The sequence below is a fragment of the Oncorhynchus gorbuscha genome, unplaced genomic scaffold (genome assembly GCF_021184085.1).
Source record: "Oncorhynchus gorbuscha isolate QuinsamMale2020 ecotype Even-year unplaced genomic scaffold, OgorEven_v1.0 Un_scaffold_4718, whole genome shotgun sequence".
NCBI lineage: Eukaryota > Metazoa > Chordata > Actinopteri > Salmoniformes > Salmonidae > Oncorhynchus > Oncorhynchus gorbuscha.
Window position 1 is genome coordinate 23,278 of NW_025748679.1, and position 8,659 is coordinate 31,936.

Sequence of the window (8,659 nt, forward strand, 5' to 3'; positions counted from 1 at the left end):
AAACCCACTCCAGACATATCAATGGTTCTGATGATGTTTTATTAGAAGGTAAAAAAAAAACATTCATAAAAACATGTTTATTATCAATCTATAGATCAGAAGACTATTTTACAACCATCTAGATAGGTGTGTGTGTGTGTGTGAGAGAGAGACTGGAGAGGTGTGTGTGTGTGAGAGAGAGACTGGAGAGGTGTGTGTGTGTGTGTGTGTGTGTGTGAGAGAGAGAGACTGGAGAGGTGTGTGTGTGTGAGAGAGAGAGACTGGAGAGGTGTGTGTGTGTGTGTGAGAGAGAGAGACTGGAGAGGTGTGTGTGTGTGTGAGAGAGAGAGACTGGAGAGGTGTGTGTGTGTGAGAGAGAGAGAGAGACTGGAGAGGTGTGTGTGTGTGTGTGTGTGTGTGTGTGTGTGTGTGTGTGTGTGTGTGTGTGTGTGTGTGTGTGTGTGTGTGTGTGTGTGTGTGTGTGTGTGTGTGTGTGTGTGTGTGTGTGTGTGAGAGAGAGAGACTGGAGAGGTGTGTGTGTGTGTGTGTGTGTGTGCGTGTGTGTGTGTGTGTGTGTGTGTGTGTGTGTGTGTGTGTGTGTGTGTGTGTGTGTGTGTGTGTGTGTGTGTGTGTGTGTGTGTGTGTGTGTGTGTGTGTGTGAGAGAGGTGGGAGGGGCTCCTCCTCCTGAAGTGTGCATGTGTTCACTCCCCCACGTGGATTTAAAAGGACCGGACAGGTGCACCAACCAATCACGAGGAGAGAAGGAGTGGACACTTCTGGACGAGGGTACAGAATACGAGTGTCCGACCATCTCTCAGTATAATCTGTCTGCCCGTCCTAGCGAGGTGGGAACCCGCGGTGTGGACCCCCCCGCCCTCTGAACCCTCCCCTGTCCCCCCTAAAGGACCTGTTCCTCTCCCTGCCCCTGTCCCCCCCACGGCCGGCGTTAGGACCCCCCCGACCCCCACGGGATGACCCCCCTCCACGGTCTGACTTCAGCTTGGAGGGAGGTGACTTGGGTCGCAGACGTTCTATCTCCTCCGTACAGCCTGGAGGACACATCAAGAGGAGAGAACAGAGGGATTAGACCAGAGAAGAAGAGATGGAGGAGAGAGAGAGGAGAGAACAGAGGGATTAGACCAGAGAAGAAGAGATGGAGGAGAGAGAGAGGAGAGAACAGAGGGATTAGACCAGAGAAGAAGAGATGGAGGAGAGAACAGAGGGATTAGACCAGAGAAGAAGAGATGGAGGAGAGAAAGAGGGATTAGACAAGAGAAGAAGAGATGAGATAGAGGAGAGGAGAGAGGAGAGATGAGAGGAGAGATGAGAGGAGAGATGAGAGGAGAGAGAGAGGAGAGAACAGAGGGATTAGACAAGAGAAGAAGAGATGGGAGAGAGAGGAGAGATGAGAGGAGAGATGAGAGGAGAGATGAGAGAGAGAGAGAGAGATGAGATGGAGGAGAGGGAGAGAGATGAGATGGAGGAGAGAGAGAGAGATGAGATGGAGGAGAGAGAGAGAGATGAAGGAGAGGGAGAGAGATGAGATGGAGGAGAGAGAGAGAGATGGAGGAGAGAGAGGAGAGATGAGAGGAGAGAGAGGAGAGATGAGAGGAGAGAGAGGAGAGATGAGAGGAGAGTGAGAGAGATGGAGGAGAGAGAGGAGAGATGAGAGGAGAGAGAGATGAAGGAGAGGGAGAGGAGAGAGAGAGAAGAGATGGAGGAGAGGGAGAGAGATGAGATGGAGGAGAGAGAGAGAGATGAAGGAGAGGGAGAGAGATGAGAGGAGAGAGAGAGAGATGAGAGGAGAGTGAGAGAGATGAGAGGAGAGAGAGGAGAGATGAGAGGAGAGTGAGAGAGATGGAGGAGAGAGAGGAGAGATGAGAGGAGAGAGAGATGAAGGAGAGGGAGAGGAGAGAGAGAGAAGAGATGGAGGAGAGGGAGAGAGATGAGATGGAGGAGAGGGAGAGGAGAGAGAGAGAAGAGATGGAGGAGAGGGAGAGAGATGGAGGAGAGAGAGGAGAGATGAGAGGAGAGAGAGGAGAGAGAGAGAAGAGATGGAGGAGAGAGAGGAGAGATGGAGGAGAGAGAAGAGATGGAGGAGGAGAGGGAGAGGAGAGAGAGATGAGATGGAGGAGAGAGAAGAGATGGAGGAGGAGAGGGAGAGGAGAGAGAGATGAGATGGAGGAGAGAGAAGAGATGGAGGAGGAGAGGGAGAGGAGAGAGAGATGAGATGGAGGAGGAGAGGGAGAGGAGAGAGAAGAGATGGAGGAGAGAGAGAAGAGATGGAGGAGAGGGAGAGAGAACAGACAAGACAGATTGAGGTGTGTGTGTGTGTGTGTGTGTGATTAAGGACCTACCTGAGAGGTGAGACTGTGTGATTGAGAAGTGGGAGGAGTAAGACTCTGAGTTGAAGTTACTGTTGGTCAGAGTAGGACCTACTGTCAACCACCCTGGAGAGAGAGAGAGAGAGACAGAGAGGAGAAGAGAGATAGAGAGGGGAGGAGAGAGAGAGAAAGAGACAGAGAGGAGAAGAGAGATAGAGAGGGAGGAGATAGGGGAGAGAGGGGGGGAGTGAGAGAGATAGAAATACATTTAACCAAAATAAATGGACCACAACCTGTCCGTCAGTCAGACAGTTTTTAAAATGCACACAGAAGGACTTGTAATGACATGCTGCAGTACCTTCTGTTGAATCTGACAATCAATCTTAATGGTTGTACAGTCGTCTCAAATAAAACTGTGAAGGACCTCGGCGTTACTCTGGACCCTGATCTCTCTTTTGAAGAACATATCAAGACCATTTCAAGGACAGCTTTTTTCCATTTACGTAACATTGCAAAAATCAGAAACTTTCTGTCCAAAAATGATGCAGAAAAATTAATCCATGCTTTTGTCACTTCTAGATTAGACTACTGCAATGCTCTACTTTCCAGCTATCCGGATAAAGCACTAAATAAACTTCAGTTAGTGCTAAATGCGGCTGCTAGAATCCTGACTAGAACCAAAAAAATGTGATCATATTACTCCAGTGCTAGCCTCCCTACACTGGCTTCCTGTCAAAGCAAGGGCTGATTTCAAGGTTTTACTGCTAACCTACAAAGCATTACATGGGCTTGCTCCTACCTATCTCTCTGATTTGGTCCTGCCATACATACCTACACGTACGCTACGGTCACAAGACGCAGGCCTCCTTACTGTCCCTAGAATTTCTAAGCAAACAGCTGGAGGCAGGGCTTTCTCCTATAGAGCTCCATTTTTATGGAACGGTCTGCCTACCCATGTCAGAGACGCAAACTCGGTCTCAACCTTTAAGTATTTACTGAAGACTCATCTCTTCAGTGGGTCATATGATTGAGTGTAGTCTGGCCCAGGAGTGGGAAGGTGAACGGAAAGGCTCTGGAGCAACGAACCGCCCTTGCTGTCTCTGCCTGGCCGGTTCCCCTCTTTCCACTGGCTTACTGGGGCTCTCTCATGCCGTCCCTGGGGGGGGGTGCGTCACCTGAGTGGGTTGATTCACTGTTGTGGTCAGCCTGTCTGGGTTGGCGCCCCCCCTTGGGTTGTGCCGTGGTGAAGATCTTTGTGGGCTATACTCGGCCTTGTCTCAGGATGGTAAGTTGGTGGTTGAAGATATCCCTCTAGTGGTGTGGGGGCTGTGCTTTGGCAAAGTGGGTGGGGTTATATCCTTCCTGTTTGGCCCTGCCCGGGGGTGTCCTCGGATGGGGCCACAGTGTCTCCTGACCCCTCCTGTCTCAGCCTCCAGTATTTATGCTGCAGTAGTTTATGTGTCGGGGGGCTAGGGTCAGTTTGTTATATCTGGAGTACTTCTCCTGTCCTATTCAGTGTCCTGTGTGAATCTAAGTGTGCGTTCTCTAATTCTCTCCTTCTCTCTTTCTTTCTCTCTCTCGGAGGACCTGAGCCCTAGGGCCATGCCCCAGGACTACCTGACATGATGACTCCTTGCTGTCCCCAGTCCACCTGACTGTGCTGCTGCTCCAGTTTCAACTGTTCTGCCTTGTTATTATTCGACCATGCTGGTCATTTATGAACATTTGAACATCTTGGTCATGTTCTGTTATAATCTCCACCCAGCACAGCCAGAAGAGGACTGGCCACCCCACATAGCCTGGTTCCTCTCTAGGTTTCTTCCTAGGTTTTGGCCTTTCTAGGGAGTTTTTCCAAGCCACCGTGCTTTTACACCTGCATTGTTTGCTGTTTGGGGTTTTAGGCTGGGTTTCTGTACAGCACTTTGAGATATCAGCTGATGTACGAAGGGCTTTATAAATAAATTTGATTTGATTTAGAGTTAGTCAACGAGAGGGGGCAGCACTGAGCTTGCCTGCAGTACCCCAGTCAGCCTTCAACTAGAGTTAGTCAATGAGAGGGGGCAGCACTGAGCTAGTCAACTAGAGGGGGCAGCACTGAGCTAGTCAACGAGAGGGGGCAGCACTGAGCTAGTCAACGAGAGGGGGCAGCCTGAGCTAGTCAACACTGTCAGCACTGAGCTAGTCAACGAGAGGGGGCAGCACTGAGCTAGTCAATGAGGGGCAGCACTGGCTAGCAGCTAGAGGGGGCAGCACTGAGCTAGTCAACTAGAGGGGGCAGCACTGAGCTAGTCAACTAGAGGGGCAGCACTGAGCTAGTCAACGAGAGGGGGCAGCACTGAGTAGAGGGGGCAGCACTGAGCTAGTCAACGAGAGGGGTCAGCACTGAGCTAGTCAACTAGAGGGGGCAGCACTGAGCTAGTCAACGAGAGGGGGTCAGCACTGAGCTAGTCAACTAGAGGGGGCAGCACTGAGCTAGTCAACGAGAGGGGGCAGCACTGAGCTAGTCAACGAGAGGGGCAGCACTGAGCTAGTCAACTAGAGGGGCAGCACTGAGCTACAACTAGAGGGGCAGCACTGAGCTAGTCAACTAGAGGGGGCAGCACTGAGCTAGTCAACGAGAGGGGCAGCACTGCACACTGAGCTAGTCAACGAGAGGGGGCAGCACTGAGCTAGTCAGCGAGAGGGGCAGCACTGAGCTAGTCAACTAGAGGGGGCAGCACTGAGCTAGTCAACGAGAGGGGGCAGCACTGAGCTAGTCAACTAGAGGGGGCAGCACTGAGCTAGTCAACGAGAGGGGGCAGCACTGAGCTAGTCAACTAGAGGGGCAGCACTGAGCTAGTCAACGAGAGGGGTCAGCACTGAGCTAGTCAACGAGAGGGGCAGCACTGAGCTAGTCAACGAGAGGGGGCAGCACTGAGCTAGTCAACGAGAGGGGCAGCACTGAGCTAGTCAGCGAGAGGGGCAGCACTGAGCTAGTCAACTAGAGGGGCAGCACTGAGCTAGTCAACTAGAGGGGGCAGCACTGAGCTAGTCAACGAGAGGGCAGCACTGAGTAGAGGGGCAGCACTGAGCTAGTCAACTAGAGGGGCAGCACTGAGCTAGTCAACTAGAGGGGGCAGCACTGAGCTAGTCAACTAGAGGGCAGCACTGAGCTGAGTCAACGAGAGGGGCAGCACTGAGCTAGTCAACGAGAGGGGGCAGCACTGAGCTAGTCAACGAGAGGGGTCAGCACTGAGCTAGTCAACTCACTGAGCTAGTCAACGAGAGGGGTCAGCACTGAGCTAGTCAACTAGAGGGCAGCACTGAGCTAGTCAACTAGAGGGGGCAGCACTGAGCTAGTCAACGAGAGGGGGGCAGCACTGAGCTAGTCAACTAGAGGGGTCAGCACTGAGCTAGTCAACTAGAGGGGTCAGCACTGAGCTAGTCAACTAGAGGGGTCAGCACTGAGCTAGTCAACTAGAGGGGGCAGCACTGAGCTAATCAACCAAGGGGGGCAGCACTGAGCTAGTCAACTAGAGGGGTCAGCACTGAGCTAGTCAACGAGAGGGCAGCACTGAGTAGAGGGGGCAGCACTGTGCTAGTCAACGAGAGGGCAGCACTGAGCTAGTCAACTAGAGGGCAGCACTGAGCTAGTCAACTAGAGGGGTCAGCACTGAGCTAGTCAACTAGAGGGGTCAGCACTGAGCTAGTCAACTAGAGGGGTCAGCACTGAGCTAGTCAACTAGAGGGGTCAGCACTGAGCTAGTCAACTAGAGGGGCAGCACTGAGCTAGTCAACGAGAGGGCAGCACTGAGCTAGTCAACGAGAGGGGGCAGCACTGAGCCTAGAGGGGGCAGCACTGAGCTAGTCAACTAGCACTGAGCTAGTCAACGAGAGGGGGCAGCACTGAGCTAGTCAACGAGAGGGGGCAGCACTGAGCTAGTCAACTGAGGGGGCAGCACTGAGCTAGTCAATGAGAGGGCAGCACTGAGCTAGTCAACTAGAGGGGGCTGAGCTAGTCAACGAGAGGGCAGCACTGAGCTAGTCAACTAGAGGGGTCAGCACTGAGCTAGTCAACGAGAGGGGGCAGCACTGAGCTAGAGTCAACTAGAGGGGTCAGCACTGAGCTAGTCAGCCAGCACTGAGCTAGTCAACGAGAGGGCAGCACTGAGCTAGTCTAGAGGGGGCAGCACTGAGCTGGTCAACTAGAGGGCAGCACTGAGCTAGTCAGCTAGAGTGCACTGAGCTCAACTAGAGGGGCAGCACTGAGCTAGTCAACGAGAGGGTCAGCACTGAGCTAGTCAACGAGAGGGGTCCACTGAGCTAGTCAACTGAGGGGGCAGCACTGAGCTAGTCAACTGGGGGGCAGCTGAGCTCCACTGAGCTAACTAGAGGGGGCAGCACTGAGTAGAGCACTGAGTAGAGGGGGCAGCACTGAGCTAGTCAACTCAGCACTGAGTAGAGGGCAGCACTGAGCTAGTCAACGAGAGGGGCAGCACTGAGCTAGTCCGCAGCGTCACACCTGGTCTGATGGTGGAGTCTCGTCAAACAGGTGGAATCTTCGTCTCCCCACCTGGTCTGATGTCCCACCTGGTCTGTTGACCCACCTGGTCTGAGGACCCAACTGGTCTAATGCCCCACCTGGTCTAATGCCCCACCTGGTCTAATGCCCCACCTGGTCTGATGACCCACCTGGTCTGATGACCCACCTGGTCTGAGGACCCACCTGGTCTGATGGTAGAGTCTCGTCCAAACAGGTGGAGCCTTCGTCTCCCAGACAGAAGTGTTCTATGATATGAAATATCTCCACCGGTTTCTCCACGTTCCCGATCTCAGGCTCCTCGGTAATAATCAGGTCAATATCCACGTTGGCGTGGATGAAATCCCCATCTGTAGACCGCCGGACTGTTCCTTTAATACCCATTAGACAGTGTTCCTAGAGGGAGAGGGGGTGAGAGGAAGAGGAGAGAGGAGGGGGAAGAGGGGGAGAGGGAGAGGGGGAGAGGGGAAGAGGAGAGGGAGAGAGGGAGGGGAAGAGGAGAGGGAGGGGGGAAGAGGAGAGGGAGGAGAGGGAGGGAGGGGGGGGAGGAGGAGGAAGAGGGAGGGAGGAGGGGGAGGAGAGGAGGGGGAGGAGAGGGGAGAGAGGGAGAGGAGGGAGGGGGAGGGAGGAGAGGGGAGGGGGAGAGGAGGGGGAGGAGGGGGAGGTAGAAATAAGAGAAATCATGGTACATTTCTGTAAATTGTGCCATGAGACAGTGTGTGTGTTGGTGTCGCTGGTGTGTGTGTGTTGGTGTCGCTGGTGTGTGTGTGTGTGTGTTGGTGTCGCTGGTGTGTGTGTGTGTGTTGGTGTCGCTGGTGTGTGTGTGTTAGTGTCGCTGGTGTGTGTGTGTCATGGTGTGTGTGTGTGCGTGTCATGGTGTGTGTGTGTGTGTGTGTGTCATGGTGTGTGTGTGTCATGGTGTGTGTTACCTTGGTTCTCTGAAACACAGCTTTAGGGTGTGGGTTTTGTCTTTCCAGGGTTGGTGTCATGGTGTGTGTGTGTGTCATGGTGTGTGTGTCTTGGTGTGTGTTACCTTGGTTCTCTGAAACACAGCTTTAGGGTCGAGGGTTTTGGTCTTTCCAGGGTTGGTGTCATGGTCATGGTGTGTGTGTGTGTCATGGTGTGTGTGTGTCATGGTGTGTGTTACCTTGGTTCTCTGAAACACAGCTTTAGGGTCGAGGGTCATGGTGTGTGTGTGTCATTTCCTTGGTTCTCTGAAACACAGCTTTAGTCGAGGGTTTTGGTCTTTCCAGGGTTGGTGTCATGGTGTGTGTGTGTCATGGTGTGTGTGTGTGTCATGGTGTGTGTGTGTCATGGTGTGTGTTACCTTGGTTCTCTGAAACACAGCTTTAGGGTCGAGGGTCATGGTGTGTGTGTGTCATGGTGTGTGTTACCTTGGTTCTCTGAAACACAGCTTTAGGGTCGAGGGTTTTGGTCTTTCCAGGGTTGGTCTTATTGGTTTTGATCCAACAGATATCCTCACAACGCCTGAAACCCCACTTTCTTAGACACTGTGGAGGAGGGAGAGGAGGGAGAGGGGGGGAGAGGAGAGAGAGGGGGAGAGGGAGAGGAGGGAGAGGGGAGAGGGAGAGGAGAGGGGGAGAGGGGGAGAGGGGGAGAGGAGGGAGAGGAGGGGAGAAGGGGGAGAGGAGGGAGAAGGGGAGAGAGGGAGAGGGAGAGGAGAGGAGAGGAAGGGAGGAGAGGAGGAGAAGGGGGGAGAGGAGGGAGAAGGGGGAGAGGAGGGAGAGGGGGGAGAGGAGAGAGAGGAGGAGAGAGGGGGAGGGGAGATAATTAGATAAATGAGAACCCTGTCGGAAAAAATACAAGCTGAATAAC

The 8,659-nt window shown here is 53.2% G+C and overlaps 1 pseudogene; it reads right to left on the reverse strand.

Annotated features, from left to right (window-relative positions):
- Nucleotides 1–542: 542 nt before the first annotated feature.
- LOC124028723 lies at nt 543–8,358 on the reverse strand (annotated as a pseudogene).
- Between the last annotated feature and the right edge of the window lie 301 nt (nt 8,359–8,659).